Source organism: Hemicordylus capensis, chromosome 4, assembly GCF_027244095.1.
Source record: "Hemicordylus capensis ecotype Gifberg chromosome 4, rHemCap1.1.pri, whole genome shotgun sequence".
Classification (NCBI taxonomy): domain Eukaryota; kingdom Metazoa; phylum Chordata; class Lepidosauria; order Squamata; family Cordylidae; genus Hemicordylus; species Hemicordylus capensis.
Window position 1 is genome coordinate 60,469,671 of NC_069660.1, and position 19,516 is coordinate 60,489,186.

Sequence of the window (19,516 nt, forward strand, 5' to 3'; positions counted from 1 at the left end):
TTTCCCACCTAGTATCCAATGGCATACTGCCACTGAACGCGGGAGTTCCATAGAGCCATTACGGATGGTTATTGGCTGATTGATAGACCTATCCTTCATGAATTTGCCTAATCCCCTTTTAAATTTATCTAAGCTAGTGAATGGGTATCTCCACATCTTGTGGCAGTACATTCCACGGATTAATTATGTGTAGTTTGAAGTCATTTCTTCTGCTCTAAATCTACTGAGAATCAATTTCATTGAGTTACTCTGAGTTCTAGTATTATGGGAGGAAAACTTACCTCCAACTCCATTATACTGAGAGAGCTGAGTCAAGCCTGTCTTTCCTAAGAGCTTTATTTCAACTAACAAGCCTAGAGCCTTCCTGATAACACCCTACTCAACCTGACAGTAGCATATAGCAAAAGCTAATGGTGCAGCAGGGAAGCAACGGGCCTAGAGAGCAGGAGGCTGTTGATTTGAATCCCCCCGGGGTGTTTCTCAGAATATAGGGAACTTCTATATCAGGCAGCAGCGATATAGGAAGGTGCTGAAAAGCATCATCTCATACTGCACGGGAAGAGGCAATGGTAAACCACTCATGTATTCTACCAAGAAAACCACATGGCTCTGTGGTCGCCAGGAGTCGACACCAACTCAACACCACAATCAACGAACCAAGATTATCCCTTACAGCCTCCATCTCTTGGTCCTTGAATGATGGACCAAATCTATATGCCAAGCAGTGGAGACAGGGTCATAGACTAGTAATAGAGTACGAGCACCTGAGACGGATCTCTGTCTGCAACCCTGGAGATCCACTCCCAGTCCATGCAGGCAATAATGCCCTAGATGGTATTAGGAACATAGAAACTGCCGTATACTGAGTTAAACCATTGGTCCATCTCACTCACTATTGTCTATGCTGAGTGGCAGTGGACATCCAGGGTTTTAGGCAGAAGTCTCTTCCAGCTCTTCATGGAAATGGCAGGGACTTTCTGCATGAAAGTATGCAGATGTTGTTCCACTGAACCATGGCCCCATCCCCTTTGGGGAAAACTTTACAGTGCTCTCATCCAATATCCTGTGGACTCTGATTAGCAACGGGGGACAGTTCATGCTCCAAGACCAGCTCTCCTCCTTACCTGGTGAAAAGCAGCCTCATTTTAGGGGTTGGGCTGTAGCTAGGGATGTGCCCAGAAGCCATGTGTGTGCTGGTGCTGTGCAGGGGTACTTGTGCCATGTGTCACCCCAGCAGGAAGCTGCATGGGACAGCAGAGAGCAGGTAAGGACCAGCCCACCTCTTTCTTAAAGCTCCCCCATGCCGCTCCCAAAAGGTGCTCATACCTTTCTTCGACCCATGATTTGGGCACATTCCTAGCTTGTAGCTCCATCTTAGACCTTGCCATTTCCAAGTACAACTGGGAGATGCCTTTTCCAGCCCTGAAGAACTGCTGCCACTCAGGGTAGAGAAATAAAGGTCTGATCTGGTGTAACCAAACAAGAAGGGGAGCACTACACCAACAATAATGGAAAGGGAAAGCAGGAACGGCGCAAGGATGATTTACTGAAAAAACTAAGTCCCAGTGCATTGCAAGGTTAAATACCTCTTATTCAAGGGGAAATTGGCATGTAACAAAATGCAAAACTTCTCACAGACTGCTGACTGTTCTCCCCTTCATATGTTCAGTAGCTGGACCATGCTCCAAGTTCCCATTCTTGCTTTACTGCAGATTTGTTTGTTGTCTTTATATACGGCCCCATATAAAATCTCTGAGTGATTTACAGATTAAAACACAACTAGTAGTAGTAGTAGTAGTAGTAGTAGTAGTAGTAGTAGATTGTGAGCCCTTGGGGGGACAAAAAGAGGAATAATCTTATCTATTATTATTTATTTACACAGTCAGACAGGTGTTATTGACTGGTTTGTTTTATCCAGACATCGAGTCCTTCCCAAGGACCTGAGATGGCTGAATTTTGTTATCAATGTTGTTGCTGCTGTTATAGATATCGTCGCAGAATATAGGCTGTTCCCAGTAAAGCTGCTTTTTGTAATTGGCTGATGGTGATTTCTGTGGCCCCTATGGTGTTGAGGTGCTCTTCAAGGTCTTTTGGAACTGCACCCAGGGCGCCAATTACCCCTGGGATTATTTTGGTCTTTTTCTGCCACAGCCTTTCAATTTCAGTTTGTAGATCTTTGCATTTTGTGATTTTTTCTTTTTCTTTTTCTTCTATTCTGCTATCCCCTGGTATTGCTATGTCGATTATTTTGACTTGTTTTTCTTTCTTCTCGACAACAGTTATATCTGGTGTATTGTGTGGCAGATGTTTGTCTGTTTGTAGTCGGAAGTCCCATAATATTTTTACATCTTCATTCTCTTCAACTTTTTCAATTTTATGGTCCCACCAATTTTTGGCTACAGGTAGCTTGTATTTTTTGCAGATGTTCCAGTGTATCATCCCTGCTACCTTGTCATGCCTTTGTTTGTAGTCAGTCTGTGCAATCTTTTTACAACAGCTGATTAGGTGGTCCACTGTTTCATCTGCTTCTTTACAAAGGCGGCACTTGCTGTTTGTTGTGGATTTTTCGACTTTTGCTCGTATTGCATTTGTTCTTAGTGCCTGTTCTTGCGCAGCCAGTATTAAACCCTCTTTTTCTTTCTTCAAGTTGCCATTCTTAAGCCATTGCCAGGTCTTGGTGATGTCTGATTTTCCACTTATATTGTGCAAATATTGACCATGCAGTGGCTTATTTTTCCATTTTTCTGCTCGGTTCTTGACTTGTTCTTTCTTGTAGGCCTGCTTTCTTTCATTGGTGTTGAATAGTTTCTCATTATTGACCATTTGAAGTGTATCTTCTTCACTGTCCTTCTCCTCCTCTGCTGTTTGATGGACTTGCAGCATTCCTCTTCCACCTGAGCTGCGAGGGAGGTATAGCCTATCTACATCACTGCGGGGATGCAGAGCATGATTGATGGTCATTATTTTCCTGGTCTTATGATCTAGCGTCTCTTGCTCTGCCTGGGTCCAGTCCATTATTCCTGCAGTGTATCTGATAATAGGTATAGCCCAGGTGTCTATGGCTTGTATGGTGTTCCCGCCATTGAGTTTGGACTTGAGGGTTTTTCTAACCCTCCTGATGTATTCACTTCCAATTTTTCTTTTAACTTCAGTGTGTGCAATGTTATCAGCCTGGAGAATGCCCAAGTATTTGTAATATTCTTTCTCTTCCAGGTTCTTGATCTTGCTTCCATTGGGCAGTTCTATTCCTTCTATTTTTGTTATTTTCCCTCTGTTCATTATTAATGCAGCACACTTGTCTAGTCCAAACTCCATTGCTATATCGCTACTGAATATACAGACAGTGTTTAGCAGTGATTCAATTTCTGACTGGGACTTTCCATACAACTTCAGATCGTCCATGTACAGCAGATGATTTATTTTACTTGATGTTTTAGATGTTTGGTATCCGAGGCCTGTTTTGTTTAGTATTTGTGAAAGTGGGGTCATGGCGATTACAAACAACAGAGGGGATAGTGAGTCCCCTTGGAAAATGCCTCTTCTAATGCTAACCTGTCCAAGTGTCTCGCCATTGATTGTTAACTGTGTACTCCACATGCTCATTGCTTTTTTTATAAATATCTGAATGTTTTTGCTGACACCAGTTGTTTCTAAACATTTTAGTATCCATGTGTGAGGCAATGAATCGAAGGCTTTCTTGTAGTCAATCCATGCAACACTTAGATTGGTTTTTCTTCTCTTGCCATTTTCTAAAATCATTTTGTCAATCAGCAGCCGGTCTTTTGTGCCTCTGGTGTTCGGGCAATTTCCTTTCTGTTCAACTGGAAGCTGTTTGTTAGTTAATAAGTGTTGCATCACTTCATCTGCTATTATTCCAGTTAATAATTTGAACATGGTTGGCAGGCAGGTGATCGGTCTATAATTACTTGGAACTGCACCTTTTGCTGGGTCTTTCATTTTGAGATGAGTTTTCCCAGTTGTTAGCCATTGTTCAATATCACCTCCTTGCAAAATGTGATTGAACTGTTTTCATAGTTGTTTATGAAGGCTTGTTAGGTGTTTAAACCAAAAGCCATGCAGTTCATCGTCACCTGGCGCAGTCCAATTTTTAGTTTTCTTTGCTCTTTCACTTATTAATTCTGGTGTTTTTATTAGATCTTGCATTTGTTGGCTACATTTTTCGACCTCTTTCATCCAGCCTGCTTTTTTATTATAATCTATTGGATTGTCCCATAATTTCCCCCAGAATTTCACTGTTTCTTCTTTATTTGGTGTTCCTAGGTTTCTTGCAGTTTCTCCTTCTATGCTTTGGTAGAAACGTCTCTGATTCGACTGGAATTGGAGATTCTGCCTGTTTTGTGTGATTCTGGCTTTGTATCTGCTAATCTTCTTTGACACTGCTGTTATTTGCTGCTTAATTATTTCCAGGACTTCTCTAATTTTCCTTGAATCTAGGTGGTATTTTTGGATCAGATACTGTTTGGTGTTTTCATTCTTCAGCTTCTTGTCTTTCATATCTTTCAATTTACTAGCATCTGATCTGAGCCTGGAGATTTTATTTTCTAATCGAATCTTCCATTTAGGTGATGTACTGCTTTCTTTTTATACAGGTCCACTGATCTTATATCCGAGCTCTTGTGTGGTTGTTGTTGCTGCACTGTACATTAGTTGGTTTGTTTCTTGCAAATTATTGGTTGTTATTTCTGCAAGTGTAGCACTGACATCTTTTAATGCCTGAGTAGGTTGTTTTTTGGCAACTGTTTTTAGAGCTGGAAGTCGAACCCTGGTGGTTGTTTGGTTCATGTGCTCAGTTATTTTTTGCTTTAGTTCTTGTTGCTTTTCTGTTAAACGGCATTTGGGTTTTTGAGGTGAAGGCAAAGGGGAGGTTGCCTGGTTTTGATTTTGAAACAGTAGAGCAACAGTGGCATCCTCTATTTCCAACACCTCCTCCACCTGTGCCTGAGCAACTTCTTCAGTTGGTGGTAATTCTTCTTCCATATCTTGAGCCTGTGTTGCTCTTTGCAGTTCTTCCAGCTCAACTCCTGTGAATACTTTATTTCTGATTATGTATCTTCTCTGGTCTGCTAGCCTTTGTTCTGTTATTTCTGTATCTGGATGCTTCTCTTTCCAAATTTAGTACATTCTTTTTAAATAACCTCTTCTAGTTGGACTAGACTTATAATAGCAGATCATTATTTCCTTCTTGGCATTTTTCGTATATATTTTTTGGTTAAGCGTTTTTTGGTTAAGCGTTTCTTCCAGTAACCTTGCAGTCTCCAGCCCTGGTTGCTCAACTGAAGATCCTGAGTCCAGTGGCCCACTTGCCACCAGATGTCCAGGGACTTCAGCACCTGGCGCGGTCCTTGTTGACCCAGGCGACGACCGATCCGGTATAGATTTATTAAAGTTACGTCTCACCATATTGTTGATGGGAGAGGCACTCTTTGTCTGGCTCCTCTGGTGAGACCTGTCCAGTATGGTTGGACCCCTGGCATAGCTCTCACCTTCCTCAGAGCACGCAAGCCCCACAACCACACCAAGGTAGTGCCTCACTGGGAGAATTATTATTATTATTATTCCAATTTCTATACCCCCCCTTCCAAAAATGGCTCAGGGCAGTTTACACAGAGAAATAACAAACAAATAAGATGGAACTCTGTCCCCAACGGGCTCACAATCTAAAAGATAATGTAAGATAGACACCAGGAACAGTCACTGTAAGTCCTATGCTGGAGGTGAATAGGGCCAGTTACTCTCCCCCTGCTATATAAAGAGAATCACCACGTTAAAAGGTGCTTTTTTGCCCAGTTAGCATTTATTTATTTATTTATTTTATTCTATGTAAACTGCTTTGGGAACTTTTGTTGAAAAACAGTATATAAATATGTATTGTAATGAATGTGATCCCAGGGTAGTTATAGCCGCATGAGACAAGAACAACAAAGCAGGTGGAATTACAGGTGAAACTCGGAAAATTAGAATATCGTGCAAAAGTCCATTAATTTCAGTAATGCAAATTAAAAGGTGAAACTGATATATGAGACAGACGCATTACATGCAAAGCGAGATAAGTCAAGCCTTAATTGGTTATAATTGTGATGATCATGGCGTACAGCTCATGAAAACCCCAAATCCACAATCCCAGAAAATTAGAATATTACATGGAACCAAGAAGACAAGGATTGAAGAATAGAACAATATCGGACCTCTGAAAAGTATAAGCATGCATATGTATTCAGTACTTGGTTTGGGCCCCTTTTGCAGCAATTACTGCCTCAATGCGGCGTGGCATGGATGCTATCAGCCTGTGGCACTGATGAGGTATTATGGAAGACCAGGATGCTTCATTAGCAGCCTTCAGCAATTCTGCATTGTTTGGTCTCATGTCTCTCATCCTTCTTTTGGCAATGCCCCATAGATTCTCTATGGGGTCAGGTCAGGCAAGTTTGCTGGTCAATCAAGCACAGTATACTGTATACTTTTCAGAGGTCCGATATTGTTCTTTTCTTCAATCCTTGTCTTCTTGGTTCCATGTAATATTCTAATTTTCTGGGATTGTGGATTTGGGGTTTTCATGAGCTGTACGCCATGATCATCACAATTATAACAAATTAAGGCTTGACTTATCTCACTTTGCATGTAATGCGTCTGTCTCATATATCAGTTTCACCTTTTAATTTGCATTACTGAAATTAATGGAGTTTTGCACGATATTCTAATTTTCCGAGTTTCACCTGTATTCCTCTGTTTGGAGGTAGCATTTTAAAAGCTAGAAGAGAACTTTCAAGCCACTCAGAACACTTCTTGAGTCTGGAAGGAAGGAAGTAACCCTCAAATTGGCTTTTGTATATAACTGAAAAAGTATGGGAAGAAAGGCTAATTTTTGGTAGCATACATGCTGACCTGGGATACTTACTGTCGGGTCTCTTTGTGTACTAGGGGTAGGACACACCAAGTGCAGCTATTGCCGGATTCCTGCAGGGCATTACCTCTAGTGGGTCAGGGCATCTGGGGAGGTGCTAGGACTGGAACTAGGACAAGTGAAGTGATGGGGAGCAGCTAGTAGACTTTGTGGTGGGGAACGGAGGCTGGGAGGGGTGGTGTGGAGTTTCCCCTGCCTGGGAGAGAAGGGGCTGGCCACACCTTTGCTTGCAAATGCTGACAGGTAGAGCCAGTGAGGCTGAGACCCCCGAAGCACCATCTTTGTGGGAGGCACCTGTGAAGCTGCCCTGCTGTAGCCAAACGATTGATGGCCAGGGGTACATTTCAGGCCGGGGCCAAGATCTCCTTCCAGTGAATGATGGCTTAAGGTGCAGGGAGCCGTCCCAACCTGGACAATGCAGGGAGGGGAGTGGGGGGGGGTGCATTTTTCAGAGCTCCTCAGGATCTGGAAAGCTCCAGGGAGGCCTGCTGGCCAAGGTGTGGTCTCTGGGCACACGAGCTGGCCTTGAGAAACAGGTGAGTTTCCTGCATGAGTTTGCCAAATCCCCTTTTCAAGACCGGAGGCCTTGATCTGCACATCTTGGCGGGGGTCGGAGGGGGGCAGAGTGCTGTCCATCCATCATCATGTGCTGTGTGCTTGGAGGACTTTGCTGCCAGCCTCATTGGCTGGCCCCAAGCTCCAGTCTTCTGAGGAAGAAAACCCTGGTCCTCCTTCTCTCTCCCCACCCCCATGCATTACTTTATCAGCCTCCATCCCTTTCCCCCCACCCTCAACCATGGATGTTCTGGAGCCCCCCAGCCCACTGCAGTCTTCAGTTTCATGCCCCACACACGTGTGCCCCAGTGTGGGGAAATCTCAGAGATGGATTGCCACTCGTGAAATCCAGATGGCCAGTGCTTCAGCTCCACACACAACTTGCACGGGAAGGTTAGGGACTGCCTAAAAGAAAGGGGAGCCCACCAGAGGTGTCACTAGGAACATAAGAAGCTGCCATATAGTGATTCAGACCATAGGACCATCCTGCTCAGTATTGTCTACACTGACTTGCAGCGGCAGGCAGTAATCTCTCAGCCCTGTCTTGAAGATGCTGCCAGGAAGGGAACTTGGAGCCTTCTGCAACTGGGGTGCTTTTTGAAGGACTCTGGCAACTACTGAGTGTTTTTTACCTGTAACTAAAAGCTGAGAATGCCTCAGATGGAAACTGTCTGTAGTGTTTTTGAATAAAGTTTTTTTCTTCTGCTCTTTGCAAGCCTCTTGGTTGGATTTTTAACTTGGGAGAGTCTAAATTTTGATTGTTCAGCAACTCTACCAGGCTTCTCACCACTAGTATGCTGCACGTGGAGGTTTTCTTGTACTTTTCCAATAGTAAAGAGAAGGAGAGTTCCCTGGAATTTCACCCAAGCCATGATGGGGGAAAGAAGCTCTTGATAAGTGGGTGTGGTAGCAGCGTATTATCTACCAGGAAAGATTTCGGGAGAAGCCTTATTGATCAAGCATGGAGGGAATTATTTGAGGGCTTGCTTGAAGACAAAGGCTGGGGTTCAATCCCTTAGGGTCCCCAAGTTAAAACTTAAATCCCTAAAGGGAATCTCTTACAATGCTCATACATCCAGTCTCCCATCCAGATGCAACCAGAGTGGACTGGCCAGGTCAGGCTTTCCCCTGCATACCTTGCAGGGGAGACCCCCACCAAGACCCTCTTCCTCATCCCTTGAAAAAGGCGGTATGGACGGGGGCCTTTCCTCCCAGAGATCTGCTGCAAGCTGCAGGGGACTTTCCTCCCGGAGATCCTGGGCATCCCACAGGGCTGCTGCCGTGGGCTGCAGGGGACCCCTCTCACCAGGGGAGGATTCCCCTCCCTGTCCAGCTGGGCGCTGCCTGCAGAGACCTCCATACCCACTAGATAATAGTTCCCCATCGCTATTTAAATGAGCCAGAGGCTGAAGACCTGCAGGTGATGGGGAGTACAGGAGTTTCAACTGAAGATACACCTCCTAAATGGGCACTGGGAAGGAACAGCACAGAACAGCTGGCCAGGATAAACATCCACAATTGTTCACATATCTCAGAATTTTTGGTTTTCCATTTAAAGAGGTGTTTTTTCTTAAAAAATTATATGTATATGCCACAGAGGGCCATAGTCTGAGCAGGATGCAGATGAGTGCTTTACGATTGGTTGGTTGAGTGGGCATTGCTGGGGGAAGGACTTGAGGTGGAGGCAGCCACTCAGGTTGTCCCATGGCTTGAGTGGCAGTTGGCGCTCTTGGGAGGGGCTGTTGCATAAGAGCCAGCATAGCATAGTGGTTAGAGTGTTGGACTAGGAGCGGGAGGACCCAAGTTCAAATCCCCAGTCAACCATCAAACTCACTGCATGACTCTGGGCCAGTCATGTAGCTCTCAGCCTAACCTACCTCACAAGGTTGTTGTGAGGATAAAAATAACCACATACTCTACACATCGCAGCCCAGGCGGGCCTCATCAGTGGTCCCCCTCCAGTCAGGATTGCTTGGCTTTTCTCTGGGCCCTCCCTCCCTCCACACACCAAGGCTGGCTACCTTCTCTGGCTGCTTCCCTCCTCTTCCTCTTCCCTCTGCTTCTTTAATCATGAGGACCACTGGAGAGAAGTCATTGACTCATACCACAGTCTGGGCTTGACCTGTTATTGGCCTATTTAGCTCTGAAATTCATAAGATTGTCAAATCGTATTTATTTCTGCATCGAGAATTGTGTCTTCTTTGAGGACAGGGAGCTGCCAAAAGCATAGGAAGCGGCCATAGACTGAGTCAGACCATAGGGCCATCTTGCTCAGTATTGTCTACAATGACTCACAGCGGCAGGCAGGAATCTCTCTCAGCCCTATCTTAGAAATGCTGCCAGGAAGGGAACTTGGAACCTTCTGCAACTGGGGTGCTTTTTGAAATATTCTTACAACTACTGAGTGTTTCTTTTACCTGTAACTAAAAGCTGAGAGAGCCTCTGACAGAAATTTGCTCTCAGCCCTATCTTAGAGATGCTGCCAGGGAGGGAACTTGAAACCATCTGCTGTTCCTTGAGTGGCTCCATCCCCTAAGGGGAATCTCTTGCAGTGCTCACACATCAAGTCTCCCATTCATATTCAACCAGGTTAGACCCTGCTTAGCAAAGGCGTCATGCTGGCTACCACATGACCACTAGGGGATGGCCTTTGGGCCACAGGCTCTCAAAGAATAGCTCAGAGGCCAGGGTCTCATCAGCCTCCTCTGTGGAAACGCAGCAGTGAAGGCGCCTGCCCAGGGCAGGGCAGGGCAGGGGAGGGAGCTCCTGGCCTTTCCAGGCTCTCTTGCCTTCAGAGAGACTGTATTAGAATGATACAAAACCTTTTCAAAACCTATGTCGTTCTTCTTGAGGGGTGTGATGGAGTTCATTGTGACTTTGGAGTCCCTTGAAGCAGAAGTACCCCTGGAGCCCCCCAGGCCTCCCACAGGGGAGACACTCAGCAGATGTGGGCCGAGGGTGGGGGACAATGGTTGGGCTCTGCCAGGGGGCCAGCTGCCTGCTCCTGCCGGGGTGGGGCTCTTCCTCCCCCTGCATCCCCTCAGCCCTGGCACTGCCCTGGCCATCCGTGGTGCCCCGCAGAGGCGCAACAGTGGAGGCCCGGGTATAAATCTGCCCTGCTGCACCAGGTGCGGCCAGCCACTTGCCGGCCTGCCCCCTCCACCTCCCCCGGCATTACTGCTAGCCGCCTGCTGCTGCTGGCCTGTCTGGCCCCTGGGGCCGTGGGGCGCCTCTACTGCACAATGCTCAACGTGTCCAACGGGGGCACTGCAGGGGAGTGGGGGCGGCGAGAGTTCTGCCCCTCTGGGTACTCAGATGGCTTCTCTGTCAAGGTGAGGACCCACTGGCACAACCCCTTCTGCCCCACAGGTGTGAGTTCCTATGGGGAGCAGGTTGCATGCCTCGGGAGCTGCGCCATGGAGGGTGGTGAAGTCCAGCCCTGGGGGGGGGGGAGGCAAGGTCCAGCCCCTGGGCTTTCTGCTTGCCCTTTGCTTTCATATCCTTGTCTCCCAGATGCTTTTGCTGCAGAGTGGCCATCGTCAGGACAAAAGAGGCCACTGCCCCAAACAGCTTACAGTCTAGAGTTCAGCGGTTGAGAACAGAGAGCACCAAAATGCAGCCTCACGGGGAGTGGGTGGCGGCCCATGGCTTGGCACCACAGAAATCAGGTTTAACAGACCTGGCACATCTTGGCATAGAGGAGGGCAGAACTGCAATTCCCCCCTTGCTCTCCTCCCCCCTCAGCTGGAGACCCACCGGGGCTTCCTCCTTGGCCAGGACGACACAGCGCTGAATGGGACCCTCATGCATTGCACTTAGGGAGGCGACCTCACTTCATCGGTGGGCAGGTGAGTGGTGCCTGGGGCAAAGAACTGGGCCCAGAGGAAGGAAGCTGCCATATACTGCGTCAGACCCTTGGTTCATCTAGCTCAGTGCTGTCTGCACAGGCTGGCAGAGGCTTCTCCAAGGTGGCAGGCAGGAGTCTTCTCTCCCTGCCCTACATATAAAGCCTGCTAGAGACTGATCCTGGGACCTAGAGAGCAGAGCCAGTCTTGTGGTAGCAAGCCTGACTTGTCCCTCTTGCTAAGCAAGTCATTCATTTACCTGGTTGCATATGAATGGGAGAACAGCACTATAGGATCTTCCCTTCAGGGTAGGCATCCCCAAACTGCGGCCCTCCAGATGTTGCTGAACTACAACTCCCAGCATCCCTAGACACAATTTTTTGTGGCTGGGTATGCTGGAAGTTGTAGTTCAGCAACATCTCTGGAGGGCCGCAGTTTGGGGATGCCTGCTTCAGGGGATGGAGCTGCCACTCTAGGAAGAGCATCCCGGTCCTAAGTTCCCTCCCTGGCAGCATCTCCAAGATCGGGCTGAGAGAGATTCCTGCCTGCCACCTTGGAAAAGCCACTGCCAGTTTGTGCAGACATACTGAGCTAGATGGACTAATGGCCTGACTCAGTATATAGCAGCTTCCTATCTTCCACTTTCTGCCTGCAAAGCAGGGGCGCTAACCCTGAGCTGCAGCCCCCGCACCGCTCCCTAAGGGAAATATCTCACTGCACCCACATGTAGTCACCCATCCAGATGGGAACCAAGGCAGACCCTGCTTAGCAAAAGGGAGCCTCCACACAAGACTAGCTTCAGTTCTGAAGGACTGGCCGTTGCATTGCAAGAGCAATGTGTCTGTTTGTGCATCAGTAATCACTGCCTTGAAAACACCTAATGATATCTCTTGGTACAGGTACCAAGGAATAAAATGTAAGATGGGTTCTCAGGCCTACCAAGATGCTCTTGGTCAACATTCAGTTTGCCAGTGTATTTCTCATTTTAACACAGCAGATGAGATGTGTATTGTTCTGGAAGCAGAGGAAGAGATGATGGACAAAACCATTCCAACATTTCTTCTGAAGTGTTGCAGTGTATTGAAGAAGAGATGCTGCATCACTGGCCCAACACGATTCCACATTAACTTCTGCCCACTTAGTGCTAAAATTACAATGGTCGTGAGCAAAGCAAAAGGTGGGGCTTTGAGCAGTGCCCTTTATGCCTCTTAACAACAGCCCCCACTAATACAGTCCCTGCAGCTGGATATTAGCTTATGTTTCATAACTGGGGGACAGAAAAAAATCAAATCAATTTTTCTTTTTTCAGCTCTGCGAGGGTAATGCATTATATTCAAAGGGTCTGTGTGGGTGTGCTTTTCAATTTGATTTTTGACTGTAAGGGTAGATAGGCTTTCAAAAGACAATGACAGAGCATAATAGTTAATTTTTCATGTTTGATTATGCCCTGTGTGACATAAAAGAGAAGAGGCCTGATTAGCCTTTAGAAACAAAAAGGGACCTTGATGACTAAGCAGAAAAATGTAGCTTATTCCCCATCTTCTACATTATTTTATGCTACCCAGCAGTTTGGAGATCAGGTTCTTCTATGGCATTTCTTGCTATGTGGTGCTATGGGGAGTCAGAGGAGGAAATAGAGGAGCATGTAGTGAAGCACTGGGGTATGGGACAATGGTAACTTCAACCTCCCAGCCTTGAAACTCTTTCGTCAACCAAGTGCTATTGGTTCATCACGAGTCATATTACAAGACACCATCAGAAATGAACTGGTGGTGTCCCGTAATAGTAAATATATCCCTGCAGCATTGCTCTTCAGTCAAGAGCAATACTATAATGATATATTTGCAGTTACAGGACACTACTGGTTCATAGTCACGGAGAATTTCAACTATTTAATTGGGCTTTTGTTTTTCAGAAAGAGAGAAGGGCTTATAAGGGGCCAGAACCATCTTAGATGTAAAAAGATAATTGCATTAGGGGAAAACATACATATTGAGGTCATTCACACAATCAAAAACTGTGTTCTACCTGGGTTTGGGAGCTGTGTATGCTCCCAATTTTTGGTTGTGTGGAAGCACGGTAGGAGGAAAACCTGGGTAGCTTTTTCTCCTACCTTGCTTCCACACAATCACTTCTACACAGGTTTTCCTCCGACCTCACTTCCACACAACTGAAAATTGGGAACTCATACAGCTCCCAACTGGGGTAGAACCCAGTTTTTGATTGTGTGAATGACCTCAAACTCTTCATCCCTTTAAATCCCTTAGTTCAAAAGCTTAATAATGCAGTGCAAGTCAATCATAGGTTGCATCTGGTTTCCAAAAGGATTTTGAACCACTGTTCAGGCATCCAGAACTGAATGAATGGGAACTTGCCTTTGCAAAACCACCTTAGCAGGCGCCCAGGTTCAAATAGTCAATGGCATAACTGGTGGGGAGGTCCAACCCTGAAGCAGCTTAGAGTTAAGATCAATAGCTCACTAAAATTAGGAAATTAGCCATTGCTAGACCACATTCTTCCAGTGGCTGCTGGTGGTGTCTACCTTATGTTTCTTTTTAGAATGCATGCCCTTTTGGGACAGGGAACCATCTTATTTATGTAAGATGGTTATTTCTTATATATTACACATTACATAAGAAATATGTATGAAATATTTACTTATTTCTTTTTCTATGTAAACTGCTTCAAGAATGTTTGTTAAAAAGTATAAATATTTATAGTAGTAGCAGGAGGCTACTCCAGGCAGAGGCCCACAATAATCATTTTATAGCATTAAGCAGCTGTGGGCAACCTATAAGTATCATAGCAACATGCAGCCTAACATGCTCTCTCAGAGGATGTGCAGTTAGCAGTGGCTCATTCATTCATTCACTTGAAGAAGGCAGGTACCTTTCCCCAGTACACTCCTGCATTCTGTGCAGAAAGCCAGTTATGCAGACTGACCAGCCTGCCCTGGGCATGCACTCATTTGCCTCAGCCCATGGACTGGCAAGGGCCCATGGGGGCATAACTCAGTGGTAGTGCATCTGCTTTGCATGCAGAAGGCCCTAGGTTCAATCCATAGCATCTTCAGATAGGGCTGGAAAAGACCCCTCCCTCAAACCTTGAAGAGCTGCTGCTAGTCAGTGTAAACAGTGTAGGTAGACAATGTAGACAATACTGAGATGAACCAATGGTCCAAGTGCCTGAGAACAAGTGATAATGCCACTTTGCTGAAGTTGAGCAGATCTAGATTTGGTCAGTGCCTTCCTAGCAACCCTGTGTGTGCCACCTTGAGTTTAATGTTAGAAGAAAGGCAAAATACAGAGGTAATAAATAGTAACTACAATCTGGATGCACTTGGATTGCTTCTAGGTTACCTAGAAACCATCTCAACATTTTCCCTTTGCAACTAAAAGCAGGAACATACATACATTTAAAGTTTTGTGGAAGTGGTAGTTGAAAAGTTGTGATATTCTCCTAAAATGTGATATTTTGGTAGTATAATTATATTTCTTTTATTTAAAATATGTATATCACACCCCTCCAGAACACTACTGCTCAGGGCAGTACATATATAAGATATATAAAATGTAAAATAAGATTAAATGAAGTTAAACAAGTTAAAAGACCAGGCTAAAAAGTCATTCAAAATTACAATTTTAAAAGAAGTTACAAATTAAGTTATTAATAAAAAGCTAAAAACTGAGAACTATTAAAACTAAAGAACCTACCAGATATAAGCAGCAAATAAAACATGTTAAAAATAAATGATATTCAAATGTTGCTCACCTGCCCCCAACAGCTTCAATATTCTTGCAGTTTAAGGTTCTGCAGTTGGAATTCAACTGAGAGGTGGAGGCAAAACCAATCAGGTAGTGTGGCTTACAGAGGCTTGACCAGCTGACCAGTGACCAGCAACTTACTCCAAAGCAGCAGTGAACAGGATAGGCTAAGCAAAAAAGGGGGAAACCAAACTATGATGATAACTAATAAATAAAATATGATTTATAAATAAATAAGCTTCAGATAAATTCCTTTCAGAAAGCAAAATTAAGAAGTGAAGAGTAGCTAAGTGGTATATAAATATCGGATGCAGTAGAGTAGTACTACCGTAGCACTGCTGCTAAACCAAAGAATGGTTACAATTAATCATCAGTATGCATATATTATTTCTTCATATAAGACAGATATACCACTAGATGGCATCATTCTTCTTTTACCATTATGACATAGGTAGGCTAAAACCTATGCTGCTTTTACATAAGACGGCCATTGCTGTGAATGCTGAAATGCTACTTCAGTTGTTAAAAAGCACAGCATTCCGTCTCTAGAACATGAGGACTGCCTTGCTGGATCAGACCAAGGGTGCATCTAGTACAAATCATTCTATTTCCAACAGCCACCTGGCCAAGACCTCTGGAAGCTCATAAGATTTTGCAGATGACTATGCCAGGAGTTGACACCGACTTGATGGCACACTTTATTTTACCTTCTCACGTATCCCGTCTCTTGTACTCTCAAAACACAACAATTTCTAGTGCTGTCTTCTGTGGTCAGGTTTATCGTTTCTGTCTTGGCTGAGTTTTCATTACACTTTTGAAATGTTTGAGATAAATGTGACATTGAATTCCCTCTCTCTTTGGCCAGTGCTTTAGCAGTAAATCAGAACTGGCGGGACTGTTCTCTATTAGGAAGAGGCATAATTGCATGCAGGATTTTGAGCAACTGAGACATCTATAAACAGTGAAGGCTGTTAAGGGGTGACATATTTCTTGCCGGTCTCTGCTGCACTGCAAATGCATACCGGAGGGCCAAATTTGTCTTTACAGCACAGATCCGTGATTACTATATTCGGTAGTATTCAAAAAATAGCAGCCGCATAGAGTGTGCAATTCAGATAGCTCCCTTACCCCACTTTTCCAATTAAAATACTCCTCTGAAGTTATTTATTCCCTGAGATAATCTGTCAGATCTAATTTTGTCCTGGTACTTCCTTCCTTCTATTAGATATATACCACTTTTCAACAAAAAAGTTCTCCAGCGGCTTTCATAGAAAAAGAACAGTAACAAGAAAGTTCACTTACTAATTTGCTATAAAGTGGCCTCCACCACTGTGATCCCTTCAGTGTCCTATTTCCAATGCACAGAGTGTGTTACTTTACCCATGAGCTCTCCCATTCATTTCAATGGAAAGAGCAATTTTGATGCCTGTAGAGTGGCCAAAATTAATGTGACAGCCCTTGCATGCGGGGGCAGTGTATGCACCCACTGGCACTCTGGCTTGGGGTACATGAATATCTGTGGATCATCATCATCCTCATTGCCAAGAATTAGGTTAAGTGTAAGTGTAAGTGCACAGAGTTACGCACAAGACACTGAACACAAGTTGTAGCAACACTCTCCTATTAACCTGTGCAGAGTCCGAATTAACAAGATGGTGAGATAGGGCTCTGTATGCCATTTACTCACCCATTCCCCCCACCTCCTCCTATCATGTCATGATTTTATACAGCAAATAGAGCTGCTGAAACAAAGCAGGCCAATTAGTTTCAGAGCTAATAGGTAATTTCATTTCTAATTAAAGTTTTTCCCGTTTGCATGGCAGCCTGATACTGGTACTCTCAGGAGGATGGTTTAAATTACAAAAGCTTCATACAGGGGTGTGTGTGTGTGTGTGTGTGTGTGTGTGTGTGTGTGTGTGTGTATATGTGTGTGTATATATATATATATTTATATTCCCTACCACATGGCCAACCCAATCTAGCTCCAGAAGTGTTATTTACACAGTTTTAATTAATTTTTATTCAAATCAGCAACATGCATTAATTGAGATATGCCTCTTTTTATTTACGCTACTTCTAAGCAGAAGAAAGAGTTTAGTAAGAGCCATATCATTTGCAGCAATAATTAATAGAGAAGGATGGGGCCTTTTGCTAAAAATGTTTGTCTTTCAATAAAGTACTGCAGTGGCTTAATGCCAATGGATGAAAAGAAAGTGTATGCCTACAAGCAAGGAAATGGGAGCATAGAGGTGGTAGCTTACAGGCAGTGAAGAAGCCCTTCTGTAAGTTCGCAGGTATTTAGGTGATGCTAGCTGTGCACATAATTATTTATCATGATAGCTCAAAATGGAGATCTAGTGTGGCATAGTGATTGCATACAAAAAGTTTCAAAGTATATATTTACTTCCAAAATTCTTATCTTCTTTATATATATATATTTCTCTAAGGCATACCAGTTGCTAAAACACATGTGTGGCAGCTCTCACGAGAGTTCGCAAGTAGCTGCCGATTAGTGACAGGGACAGGCAGAAACTGCTGGGGGCGGGGAGGGAAGACACACAGGGACAACTAGGGGCTCAGATGCTCTATGCCAAGTCAGTTAGTTTGTATTATTTGTTGTAAGCTGCTTTATGTCTCTGAGAAAAGCAGAGTAAACATCTTCTAAATAAAACAAGTACACAATTCAAATGTCCCTTAACCTAGTCATTTGGTGACCTTAGACCAGTCACTATCTCTCAAGAGACAAATACAGCATAAAATTGAAATTCTATAAACAGAACTACCAGTCTTTTTCAACCAGCAGCCATACGGGACAACTTTGACTAGGGCCGTGGCGGGGTCTAAACCTTTATCCTACACTTCAGCTTCAACCCAATTCTTCACTGAAGCTATAAGCCACAAAGGAAAACTTACAGGCCCCAAATTGGTGCCTCATAGCAGCTTCAGGGGTAGAGAGCAAGGAGTTAAACAGCTGCCTGTACAACAGTAATCTGCCTAGAGAGCAGGAGGCTGTAGGTTTGAATCCCTGCTGGTGTGTTTCCAAAACTATGGGAAACACCTATATCGAGCAGCAGCGATATAGGAAGGTGCTGAAAGGCATCATCTCATACTGTGCAGGAGATGGCAATGGTAAACCACTCATATATTCTACCAAGAAAACCACAGGGCTCTGTGGTCACCAGGAGTCAACACTGACTTGACAGCACAATCTTTCCTTTGCCACAGTACTGATGCAAGTCTGGGACATGTCGTCCCCCGCCCCCCCCACTCCCTGGGGTGGCGGGGAGAGAAGAGGCATCAGGCATTTGAATCATGAAACTCCCCTGGCACATCTAATTTGGCCTCTAGACTAATGTTCAAAAGGTTCTTGTGAGGGCAGATGGGTGGGGAGAATTAAGGTATGTAATCTTGAGCTTCTTTGAGTGCGATAATAAAAACGTAATACAGGTGGCCCTCATTATCCACAGTCCCGGCACCCATGGTTTCACACATTCACAGTCGAGCAATATAGACCCAACCTTGTTATCTGCAGTTAAACAAATAGGCAAAATTCACCTATATGCAGTTCCTTGGGAGCTGGAAATGACTTTCAATGTCATTTCCAGTCAGCATTTTGCAGCCTCGAGTCATTGTGTGGCTCTTTTTAATAATAATAATCCACTGCCCCCCCCCCAAATTTTTTTTAAAATATCTTTAAAATTTTGATGATTTGCATAGGTTGGAGGGCCTTTCTGGAGAGCGACATACTATGCTTTATTTCATTTCTGCTTTTTGGACCTTTTTTAGCCTCAAGGAACCACACACACACACACCCCTATGGACTCAAGGCCTCTTTATTCTGTTTCGTTTTCTGCGATTGTAGGCTGGAATGGAACCCCTGCAAATGAGGGCCATCAGTAATAAAGAAGAAGCTCGCTTTATTAAAAAGGGAAAGTCAAGAGTTCGTGTGGCTATAGATTGCATGCTAAAGGGCAAACACACAAAATGCAAATAGCAGCATGTATGGAATATATGATAAAGAACTTAAGAGTGCACTTCATCAGGAATGAAGTTAGGATTTTATTTTATTTTTTAAAGGTGACTTCTTACTTTGAACAGTGTTTTCTAAAAGGTTCTTTCTGAACTGTTTTTCAAAGAACAGGTTATGGTGCACAGCCCGGCATTAGCCTTAAGTGCCTAGACTAGATTCTATCTAGATCTTAACATTCTTTGTCCCTTCCCAGTCAACTAAAATGGGTTTCTCCTACTCCCTTTTATCCACTATTAGCCACCTAAGGAAAAGAGTGGCAGGATAGGCTATTTGGAAGAAGAAATAAGCATTCTAGATAATTAGGCTGCAGCTCCCATTTGAACATTTCCTGGAAAGGAATACAGTATAGACATTTTGAGGAAATAGTGTTTTCCCTTCAGCTTTTGCAAGTATACAATAT